General features: G+C 48.0%; 1 protein-coding gene across 17 annotated transcripts in view; it reads right to left on the reverse strand.

The window, feature by feature from the left end:
* The window catches only part of LOC121588342 (interference hedgehog-like), an 80,630-nt gene that overhangs the window by 46,063 nt on the left and 21,751 nt on the right, over positions 1-12,816 (reverse strand). For 16 of the 17 annotated variants that reach the window (XM_041906152.1, XM_041906157.1, XM_041906155.1 and 13 more), the window contains one exon: positions 2,560-2,628. The exons of the other annotated variant lie outside the window; for it this stretch is intronic. The gene's annotated coding sequence lies outside the window, so the exon portion shown is untranslated. The remainder of the gene's footprint in view (positions 1-2,559; positions 2,629-12,816) is intronic. 17 annotated transcript variants of the gene reach the window in all.

Raw genomic sequence — 12,816 nt, forward strand, 5'->3', positions numbered from 1 at the left:
AGCTATCGTAGTTTTTGGTAACGGCCACCCAAATCTCTCTCTACACACACACACACACCCAATCATATTACACCGCTTCCTGTGTGAGGGACTACATAGAGAAACATGCAAGATGCGCACCGAAAAGGGAAAATAGATGTCGCCACCCTAATGAACGAGTCGTTTCCGACCGGAAGAGACGAGATCATTCATTCATCTTTCACTCCCTTCTTCCTTTTCATCATCGCACACGCTTCACACCAACCACCCCGTGTGCCACCGTGATCGAATCGGATATCGGAAAACGGAAGTGCGCCGCAGCAGCACGTGCTACACAACTACTGTTCGCTCCCTGCGGCTTTCCTCTCTTCTTGTTTGGCAGCACACGCGCGTGCGTACCTCACAGGAACCCCGAGAAGAACACCCGCGCACGTTGCGCAATCGCAGGCACGATCGATGCGCCAAGTCAGCATTGAAATACGCACGAAGATCGGGAAGATCACGTGGGAAGTGGTTGTGGACGCCACTTCACAACTCGTCTCGAGACAGAGTCTACGAGCCCGGTCTACACCGGAAGCCGCAGTTTTGTCCCCAACAGCCATCGGAATACAGGCAAGTGTTTTGCGGGGTGGTTGTTTATTTTTACCCGGATTTCCCTCTACCCCTTGTAGCACCAACGCGCGTGCTCGTGAAGCTCCGCTCGCATGACAGCTCCGATGAGCAATTACACTTTGGAAACATCACGCCTCAAGACTCATCGTCCAAACCACCCACGGCGTTTGTGTGAGAGAGCCGCTGCGAGATGAAGTTCTGTCTGGTGACGAAATTATTCACACTCAAAAATAGAAAGTGACGACCCATTTTTGGTGATACCGGCCAAACTGTTGGCCCCTCCTCCTCGTCGCAATGCTTATGTAAGATCAGTCTGATGTTCTGATCATTGAGCATTGCTTTTATAGTAACACCGATGACACAGATCATTCAATTCTGAGAGTTTTTTTAGCGGCATACTATGTTCGGAATTCTTTTGCAATTAAAATTCTTATTGACTCAGCTTCCCGATCTTGGACCGAAAATGCACTCAACCGCTTAATTTGGTCGTTCTTCTTAGATCAAACACATCTATCATTGGCAAATATAGATCTCCATCTTGCGTCAACTACCATATCAAGAACCAAAATCAACGCCAACTAAAACCAACCAGTTCAGCATATGCGCACAACCAGCCAGCGCTTCTTCACCGGGGCTGTGTTTGACAAACTAGCATGCCGTGACTACTGATTGATCGGTGTGTATTATGTACGCCACCAATTTTTAAAATAAACAAAAAATAAACGACCACAAGCACGTCTCGCCCAGCTTTTCGTTCCCTCCCGTGGCACCACCGTCTGTCAATTAGTGTGCGGAAGAGAAACGCGCACACATCGCCACTGCATACGACCTGCAACCTGAAACCGTATGAAATAACTGCTTTGCTGGACAACAAGCAGCGGTACCGCACGGCCTCCGAACGACGGCCAATGTCTCAACGCGATGGCGCATCCTACTCAGCAGCGCAATGTTGATGTTTTCTTTTTTTTTTTGGGAGGGAGAGGGAGAGAGAATAAAAACATAACAGAAGATATAGAAGAAGAAAAAACACCAAACACTACCAAACATTGGTAGCGCGGTAGATCATCGCGGTGTTAACCAGAATAGCTAACAAGAAACAAACAAAAACCTTTCGGGAGTGAATCTACAAAAGTCACATACCCAGGCGGATGCATATGGTTTCGTTGGAACTGCGCGCACTTGACTTGGATGCGTGATGCTGCAGAGCCAGCGTGAGGCTAACCGAAGACTGAAGTGACTACCGGACCGAAACGACGGTTTGTTTGGACAAGCATACGAGTGAGAAAATATGGTAGTGGTGTAAAACTTCTGGCCGACGTGGTTCTGGTCGGAGTTTGACTACGCGCACAGGTGGCGTTAGTTTGTTGATTCTTCCCGTTGCTGGAAGATATATATTCTCCCGTGTTTACGACTTACCCACTACGTACACGCCCTCCGGAAGAAGGAACGAAGTCACAGGCTCAGCCTGTAATCACAGGAGCTATCCTCAATTTACGTGGCTTGGTTCTATTAGCAGCAACAAAGTATCTGCCATCCCTACAATAGACGCAAAAGCGGTCCTCCCGATGCGGTGCGTTTGCCCAGCAAACGAGCAAATACGACCCAAAGCACACACGAACACGGACTTAATGAAATGTAAAGAATATTACTCATTCTGGTGCTGCTGCTTAGCTCTACCACCGTTGCCTTAGCGCCCTAGCCAACACACGCGTATGCAATGGTTGGCGTTCCGTGGTTGCTAATGAGATTAATCGGATAGCAAATAGGCACCAGTAATTAGGATACTGCCAAGAGACAACCGGTACGCCCGAAATCCTGCCAACCGGTAGCTCTCGGCACTGTCCTGAACCTCCCACTGAACAATGCCCCACTCCGTGATAAGTGTTCGCGGGTGAAATTACCTTCGCATAAGTTATGTCGCGCCATTTGCCCATAATGCACGCATGTAACCCTCGCACACGCACGTACCTTTATTTTGCCCCAGATGCCACTACGCTGATGCCGCCAAGGGGTGAGATGGTGGTGCCACACACTTATCTGCGGAAGAGAAGAGCAAAGATAGCGGAAATTGTATTTTTGTGTAACAAAGCTAATGTGCACAAACAATGGGATGGGGTGCGGATGCACACGCGTCTGGGAACGGATAACATATAATGGGCGGGTAGTTTGGGGATTTATCGCAACCCTGCGAACCGCACCATTCACGACGAGTTTCAGGCCCCCACAGACCTTAGATAAGGGTTTGTTAAGTTACACTCGCTCCAACGGTGCGTAACGCACTACTTCATATATAACAACCATCTTTCTTATCTATGTACGAACCAGAAACGAAACACCTTGCTCCAAATAAATCCGCGCAGAATTCCACAGGTCAGTGGGTCGTAAAAACGTTACATGGAGTACACTCCCACAACAACAAGTGCATCATAAATCAATCCCCCCTGAGTAACACACACACAGGGTTCCACGGTCCATATCCTTTCCACCTATTCACAGAGGCGCAATCTCTACACCATCGGCAAAGGCGCCGTAAATTGATATGAATGTCTATCTCTGGTTGGTTTGGTGTAAATTTGCCCTCCCTGCAGGCCCGATAAGACACTCACCAAAACCGGCCCCAACGGCTGTGGCCTATCTAAGATTTCTTTTCGAGCTTCATTAATTCTTCATATTTTTGCGTCGTGAAGGACGGCACCACAACGCTGAGTTGCTTCCAGGTGGCGGGACTTCGGGACCACCTTCGTCCGTTCCGACCGACAGACTGACAGCGGCAACGACGACGGCTCAGACCGGAGAGAAGAAGGAACTGTTTCTGATAACTATCGCCGCAGTCACGTCCGCAAGCGCTGGAGCTGCATTTTTAATTAGCCGCCCCGGGTCTGTCGCAGTAGTGTGCAGTGCCGGCCGGGGCACGAACTCGTCCCTGGACCTCTCACCCTGTTTGGTTCCACGGTGCCGTGCGGTAGATTGCTATCAAGAAAGGCCGACGGCGTACGCGCCGAATATTGTTTTCGTGTGATTTTATTACGTGGAATGTGGTTTTAACAGATTCGGCATTGCCAGAGCGATTAAAGATCTTTGAGGGAATGATGGAAGATAAAAGATTATTACTCCATTACCTTTTCTATGGCCATTTAAATTTTCAACATAATTCAATCGCAGAATTGATCATTTATTTAAGTAGTTTCATCAATTTCTTACTTTAAATTACGTATTTCCAAATGCAAAATATCCCCAATCTTACTTCAAACCATTTTTCTGCATCCCAAACACTATATCATGACAAATTCAATCCATCGAAACATTAAAAACTACACCATTAAAATGAACCCTTCTCAGAATGCCGTTGACAACATCTTTTCACGCAACAAAACTAACAAACAATTCGATTCAATATCTCCAGCCCAACAATATCACGGCTTCCTCCCAAACGGTCTTCTTCATTCTATCCCTCTTTGGCAGAAACCCACCGCGCCTCGCCTCGCATCACACCCGTAACGAAATTCTTCATTAAAATGATGAACATTTTGCAAAGTGGTGTCATTTTTATGGACCCAACCCGTTGCCCTCCCCAAGGGGTTGGTGTCGCGTTTTACTTCCGCCTTTGCACTGCACCCTAGTGGGTGGAAGGGGACTTCAATACTACATTTTCATCCATTTTGGCACGTCCGCAAGGCATCACATTGTTTACGCACACAGTCCAATAGCGTCCCGTCCTGTCGGTCCAGCCCGTTATGGTGGGGGGGGGGGGGGGGAGTAAGGCTGTAAACTGGAAAACGTTCCATTTTACGAACCGAGACGGATTGCATTCTACGACCTCCTGTTTATTGTTTGCAGCAGAGTAAGGTTGGCGTGAAGGAGAGAGAAGGATAAAAAACGCGATACAAGCTCTGTAGGGTTATTTTATTATTTCTGCTACGGGATATCCTGCCGCGGTTCTGAGTCAGACGAACCGATCTCATCATCATTGCGCTCGGATTCGTTCCCGTGGAAACTGATTCGCGCTACCGCAATGCAATGGTCGAAAAGGGAACAGCGTGCCAGCGGCGCAACAATGTGAAAAGTTGATGGATTTTGTAACCTCAACCGGGAGGACCGTACACACACACACACACACATTCCAACACGAGGACCACCTCCTACCAGGATCACCGCATCCGCCGAGCGATCGTAAAGTTGTATAAGTTACGCGGCAAAAGGATGCCGGCGCGCACACATGAGAGGAGGGACGAGTTTTGTGAACGGAATTGAGATTAATACTAGTGCAGGTATCCGGCTGGTGTTGGGACCGCACGCGGTCAACCCCCAAGACGACAGTCTTCACCCAAACAAAAAGGGGTTTTAGCTAGCGCGAAAAATGGTCCCACGACACGGCGTTCTGCGCGCGGCTCAATCGTTGAAGATATCAATAAACATGTATACTTTACGACCGTACGCTCGCCAAGGTGGTTCTGCACCACCGCTGACTACACCTGATTAGAAGCGCGCAGAGATGGAAGGATCAAGTTGTCGTTATAGATGGAGTGGGGCCGGTTTTTGTTTCTGCTTCTCATTACCCTTTTGTGATCGCCGAGCGTTCACGTTGATGATTCATTTTTTCATACACGCTACGATCGAGAGAACGGAACAGCCGTATGTATTCAAATTTACGTTTTACCACAAATATATCAACTTTTTATGAAGACAGCATCGCTTCAATCTCAACCAACCCCCAAGGTGGTTGGTTAATTTTGCAAGCCTTTACTCGCCGACAAGTCCCGCAAAAAAAAGTCCTCCCGTGCAGAAAACATGGCAAATAAAAAGGCATGGATCGTGGTAACACGAGACACGCTCGTTCAAGTCTCCCGCGCGCGCCTAATGTCTGGATCGTGGCTAATGACGTTGTCTGGGGCTTTGAGAACGACCGAGCCAGTGTGTGTTGCTGTATGTGTGTATGCCATTTTACCCTCCTTCAAAGCAAAAGCCTCCTCCCGAACGCAACATAATGATGGATCTCCCGCGCATCGGGTCAACCGACAGTTCGATGGGCACCCATTTCCGGTGCTGGAGTCGGCAATCAGGGGAGAGATCACATTCGCCGCAACCACAACACGTTCCAACGATGGAAATGGATCGAATTTCTCGTGTGGCGAAAGTTTCGCCAAAACGCAATCTCGGTGAAGCTGTAAAACTTGATCCCGTTTCTGTCTCACTCTGTCCGAGGATCGTTTGTCCTTCCATTCAAACGTTTGGACGGTACTGTTGCGGTCGTGCATATTCGCCAGCAACAAACCAGAAGCCAAACTGGAGCTGCACCAATTAAACCCGCTAAGCCGCTCATCAATCACGCAATCAGCACCCACAGAGAGAGGGAGAGAGAAACGCAGGGAGAATTGCCGAACGCCATTTAATGAGATCATTTTTAAAATACCACTGTTTTGCTGAATGGCTTACAAAGGCTTAAGGTTTCGTGCCGTAAAGTTGTTCTACCTATTTCGGGGTATCGGTGCAAAGAAACACATTAAGGAGCACACGTTCCGAGGTAGCCACACAGAAACAGAACAAAATGAAATGTTTAATTTAATTTCTTAGGTACGTTTCGTTATTTCGTTACTCTTGGTTGGAATTGTTGGCCGATTACGTGATCACGCTTAAACCACACAGCCTTTGAGAGTCTGCACGCATTGCGGGTAGGAAGCTCGTTAGAGCTTCAGTACGCTTTCAACAAAACCACTTCTCAGCATTTCGTTATGTGAAGATCGTTCAAGTTCTGCTCATCGAAACTGGTCAAGAGTGGTGTCCCTACTTGAATGTCCATTTAGTACTGAGCATTCGGTTGTGTGTGTTTAAGAGAGCACTACATACATGCAATGGGATGGATGATTTTTCATACATGACCTGTTCAGTTACTTTAGCTGTATGAGGAAGACACCTAGATTTAGTGACACAAGACATGAGTTTTAGACTCACATTTCCCTAAGTACAATTACACAAACAAATGAATTTAAACATTTCCACAAGAATATTACTATAATTTTGTAGCCACGTTTTACGATTTCATCTCAAACAAAACCCATAGTTCAACGCTTCTTACCCCTTTGTCCCTTTTAACCACAGCGCAATGCCGAATGGGAAAATCCAAAACCCTTCCCGGACGCTGAGAATTAAATCTCTAGCCTAGCTGAAGAGTGCTTTCATCAAGAGGCTTTAAACGACTGCAGTAAGGGGGCGATCAATAGAAGTCAATTTAGGAAAATCATGCCAGTTGAATTTCAACAACAATAATAACAGCAAAAAACACCCAATCCAATAGGACGAAGAAGAGAGAGAGAGAGAGAGAGAGAGAGTGAGAGAGAGAGAGAGAGAGAGAGAGAGAGAGAGAGAAGAAACACTTATTAAACGACAGCACCATTTCCAGCAGTTCGCCCAGAAATGATGAGCTTTCGATGAGAACACCCCACCGGCAGGGCATACCAGCATCATTTTCGGGGCTTTAACAGAGTTCTTTCCCCTCTTCGCTCCTTCCCACCTGTGCTTGCGGGCCTTTCTTCTTCGTTCAGCATCTTACACCACCTCACAAACGTACCCCGGTGCGTCGGGTGGCGCTGACGATCGAAGATCGAAACGGTTTTTTTTTCACATCTTTGATTTTAAACCAGCATCATCCAAGCCGCAGTTTCAATGCCGCGGTACCATCGGCACCAGTCTTCCGTTCACTAAATTCTCTCAAACTGGCCGCAAGAAGAAAAAAAAGTCCCAACGAACACTGCACCGCGTGCGATCGCGTGGCGAATGCGAAAAGAAAGGAGTTTGTGGCTGATGAAGGCAGACACACCAGGAAAAAAAATCACGAAACATAAGCACAGCAAGAGTATGGACGAAAAAAAACATTTTGGGAAGGTTTTGTGTCCACTGCGGATGCGAAGTGCTGAACATTTTTGGCCCCATATATATGTATGTGTGTGTGTGTGTATTTGTGTATCTCGTCTTTGAATGTCGGTAATGGGCTGACGTCGATGATCGCGTTCGATTGGCCGTACCTCGTTAAATCGTGCTCGCAGGCGGGACTGCGGCAACACGGACACGACGGGGAAAGGTCTCAGGTGAAGATGACCATCCTTAAGCGCGGTGTACTCTCTTCTGTTCATCGTTAAGTTCTTGTCCGCTTCTGGCAACACCGAGCCGAGCCGGACCGTGTGTCTGTGTAGCGTTTCGTTCCGTTCACGAATTCCGCATTCTCGTTGGTTCCTGCATTCTCTCTCAATCATTACACACCGCCGAGACGGCAATCGGCAGGTAATAGCGGGCGAGCGAACAAGAACATGGATGAAAGCCCGGCGCGGATAGTCGGGGCAGCAAAATTACCGCGAGGGGATCATGATGCCATCATAAATCGTTTCCCACCGGCTGCTGCTGCTGCTGCCGCTTGGGAAGCATAAATTTTCCGCTCATTTCCGAGAACGAAAAAGTGTGCGTCACACCATCTCGTGCACGCTTGGTATGTATGTGTGCGCGAGTATGTGTTTGCAGCAGACGGCGTCTTGAATTTGCGACAAAATATGTGTATGACGATCGACATCACTCGTCTCCCGAACGATCGATGATCGTTTGCCCCAAAGCTCCTACAATGAGGTGCCCCGAAAAAAAGTGCCCCACTCACGTCCATCTTGGCTGGCGAGAACGAGATGGGCATAATGGGGACATCGACATCATGGAAGGGATATAAATAATTACAGAAGCCCGTCCGATTGCATGATGCGCCGCCGGAAGCACCGCGAACAGCAACACATAAAATGGCGCCGGCAACAGTGTGTTCACGCGGCACATCACGCAATCCTGAGATTGGGGAACAATGGAACCATTTGCATTCCACTGCCGAGAGAACGGGCCACGGTTCAGCAACCTTTTGCACCAGATTGTTTATTAGAAACTCCTTTTTTCTGTAAAGATATATTGCTGAATCCAGAACACATTGATAATTGTGAGTCTTCATCGATCGCGAGTTACCGGTTCATCATACAAAAAAACCCTCGGAACTGGTTGGTTCGATGATGCCTTTCCAACTGTCCGTGGTTGTCTTCCTGCCATCGAGGATAAGCAAATAACATGGAATGCAGAAATCTTCACCCGCTTTTTCTGCTCCCCTGCGATCATATTCCAGGGCATGACGACGGCAACATCCCCCCGGGGCGACAGGTGAAATGCGGCCAGTGATTAATTGATCGTACCAGTTTCTTGGGCACCGTTTTTTTTTTTTTTTGCAAACCTGCTTCACCGGAAAATATATTAATGGACTCGGACATTAGCTTTCTTGGGGAATACATATATCAGCAGCAGGTTATATGCTTAGGTCTCGAATCTCGGCTATATGCTTAGGAGATGCCCTCATCTGGACTGAGCACAGATAACGAAGAACCGAGGTCGTCCATATCCCAACAGCTAGCAGATGCTCTCGAGAGGATTTTGAATACTGCAAACTATTCACCTCCATTCCTGGACGAAGATCACCACACTGTAATCCAGAAACTGCGTTCCAGAGATCCAAAAACGTTCATCCTCCTTCTCAAGAGACATTCACTGGATGAAATACTGCTTTTATCGTTTGTGTTACTCGCACTCTTGCTCCGCCCAACACCCATCAGCGAGGATTAACTCCTTCTCAACTTTTCACCGCACGATCATTCATTTCACATCCACCAGACCATCGCCAGGCTCTCTGATCACCACTACGTCGTCTGTGTTCGCTATTTCATCTTCCAGGGAGCCGACAGATGATGTAAGCCCCCGGCCAAACCGACTCCATTCCACCCGCCCCTGAGCAGCGGTTCCATCCATTATCAAAGATGAAGATGCCATTAATGTCACACACCCACCCCCAGAGACCCCAGGGACGGGTATATGTCACCCCGCTGACGACATCTCGACTGGATGAGGTGCTCCACTCGGCTGTACGGCTGTGCACCAGTTTCAACCATCATCATAATACGCACACTCACCTTTCCAAGAAGCAGCACAACAGTTTATTCTCGAGTTTGTGTGCGTTTCATTCATCATGGTACGGAGCCGGCTCGAATCACACAAGAACACCGACCTATTACACACCAGCTAGAGTACTTGTACACCATGTGAATGCATGCACAAACACCGTAACCAGGCCGGTAACAAGACTCCTCCAAACGCATTCCTCCCGGATCGGATGTGATCGTCAAAAACGTGGCAAACAAGCGCGCAGGAAGGTGGGGAAGAGTCTTCTTTTTAGAAAAAATAGATGAAGACACCTTCCTAGACACAACAAGATGAGTGGTGGTGGGTGGATCGGTTTTTGGTGCCTCACTGCTTGTTGGATTAGGTAATTATCTGTCAACGTCAAGGAAACAAAACTTGTAAAACTACGTCCGACAAGACGCACCCGACACCACACACACACGGTGCGGATCTTCGCCGCGACTAGATAATCCAACCAAACCAAACACGGCCGTACAGGAGGGCGATGTTGGCGGCCCATGTTGCAATACCGTTTCAACTTGTCAAAGGTGGATCGAAGACGGAATTTGTTTTGTTTTCTATTTTTTTACACACACACACACACACATACTCCCCTATATGACCAAACATAACAGAAACGAGCTAAGGTTAGGCTTGGTCGCCGTCACTGTGCGCCAGACGGTTGGCAGTGGGATGGATCGGATCATCATTTCGGACGCGGTATCGCTCTGTTAAGCCACTTATGGGGCGGTGCTATGCTTTATTTTGCTATCAGAATTGATCAACATCAGCATTTGGATTTCTCCAGTCCAGCTGAACCCCTCCACCAGTCTCAAATGGTCAGTTTCACTTTTGGTGTGAACCAAATATGGCGTCCTTTGTCGGTAATGAACTCCATTGGACATCAGGCTTCAGTTTGTTGCGACTCCGGACAAGGCGTGTGTAGATTTGTAGGCGGTAAAATGCATTCAAAATATTACACAATCAAACGTACCTTCTATTCCATTACTAATACCTTCTGCCATGAAGCAACGGAGCAATCGGTTTCGTATTGTTCGCAGCTAATGCTGCCTATCCAACCAACCAGCACTGATCGCAGGATGTGCGGCTGAGCTTCTCAACCACGCTCGATCTTCATACTGCCACATCAAGTCCCATTATCCGATGGATTTGCTTGCACAGATAAAATCATGTACCGCATCACATGTCGTCCCTCCTTCCTGAAGTGGGATGCAAATCCACCAACAAGCGAACGGTGTATCGCCATTGCCGGCGACAACGATCCGCGCTTGAGTAGGACGTCGTGCCCGTGGATTAGCAGCAGGCAGCAACACAGTGGGTCGCACGGAGGGACGAAAAGGAACTCGGTCGCCCAGGTTTGCCCCTCCTTTTCTTATCCGAACCATCTTTAAGTCGCGTTTAAAGCACACAATCCCAAAGGAAAATGGAGAGAAGAGCACAACAGAGATGCAGAGTGAACACAGCCACAAAACAATCGAGCGAGAAGCAGTGGGAATTCTTTTGGACCGCTGGAACCCGCTCTGACTAGCGCGATCGAGGTTTAAACAAAACACTTAAGCCTACTTGATGTCTCGGTTCGTTTCCAGCATTCTCCCCGCGCTTTGCAGCCGCTTGCAAGATGCTACACAAGCGGAGAAGGGAAACACACTGGAGACTGAAGAGGCAGCAGGAATTGCAAGCCCGGGTTCACAGGTAACCGAGGCTCCGAATCGTACGACCGGTCCAGAAAAAGAGATTAATCGTGCTGCATTCCGAAGATCTCGAGTGCTGCTGTGCAAACACATCGTCGGCATCGTCCTGGGGGAAACGGCGACGGGAACTTAATCGTTGGATTTAAGTTCTCACGTTCGTAGCCCAGCAGCGACAGCAGCAGCAGCAGCAGCAGGCTTGACCCAAACCAGTGTCCATTATGCTTCGCTTTGGAACTGTCAACACCGTTCGCTGGTGTCATTCTTGTGCACAACTCGTCACCGGTTGTACATATGCGCTGCTCTCGTTCTTTTGTTTGCAGTGCAGAATAATATAGCTTTCTCTTATCTTTTTTTTATCTGGTTGAGAAACTTTATCCGTAACAGGTCTCAAGAGTTTCTACTGACGCATTCTTGAGAAATTAACAACGGCACATACACAAAAAAAAGGATAGAGACACACGCGATCGCTCCCATTTTAACGACCGAAACGAACCATTTGTACCGAAACATTCCGATCGTTTTCATCGTCCAAGCAGCGACGCGTCTGCTACATCAACGTTCTACTCACGTTCCCAATGCCGCCTCAGCAGCAGCAGCAGCAGCAGGCTCTTACATCGTACAACTCTAGCAAGCGGATCCCTACAAACACAAAAAACCTGTCCCTTCAACACCCGAACTCGCAAGCCAGTAACAACAAAAAAGCCTCCTTGTCGATTCGATTGTACCTTTTTCCCTTCCTTCCAAAGGAGTTTTGGCTCAGCACGAGCAAAGGAATCGTACGGTTCGGAGATCGGGGTTGTGCATTGGGATGCATCATAAATCAAACTACGCGCGTAAGGACCACGGGGAAGGGTCCACGCCGTGCACACATTTCGTATTGCGTTTGCATCTTTGGCCGGCTTTTGGGTCCGATCGTAAAATGTGACCCTTGGAATGGTGACCATTGTGCTGAACCAGCAGGGAATGCAGCGCAGTGCACAGGACGAAACGGAAGCGATCGTGCGATCGGAGAAGATGAAGTTGTCAAAAAACCGGTCAGACAGCAGCAGCAACAGCAGCAGTGGCGGCTAAGGATTGTCAGGCTCTTCCCGGCACCAGAAAGGTATGTACCAGAGAGGTGTCTTTAATGGTTGCATCGTAACGTTAGTTGGTGTTGAATTTATTGCATTCATATCGTGCAGTCGGATCCGAAGTGAAACCCATCAGATAAGGCGCTGCTGAATGGTTGCGATAGGGAGGAACCGAAACTCCCAAACCAAATAGAATGAAGCCAACAATTCTAGAGTGCTTTTTGAAGCCAGCCGTTTTAGGCGCATATTTGTAGTTCAAGTTCAATATCCTCTCTCGAATGAGCAACGAAACCCGCATTGGAAATATACTTATCAAAACGCAAATAAAGCAAGGCACAACAAATAACCAAACACGCTCACCATAAAACAGACTTTATCACATTTTTTCCACGCTCCTTTTTATGCTGATCCTGGCCAAAAAAGACAATCACTGAGAAAGAAGAAAAAACGAATCTCCAACAAAAAAGTTCACCTTACCC

The sequence above is a fragment of the Anopheles merus genome, chromosome 2R, assembly GCF_017562075.2.
Source record: "Anopheles merus strain MAF chromosome 2R, AmerM5.1, whole genome shotgun sequence".
In the NCBI taxonomy this organism is placed as follows: Eukaryota; Metazoa; Arthropoda; class Insecta; order Diptera; family Culicidae; genus Anopheles; species Anopheles merus.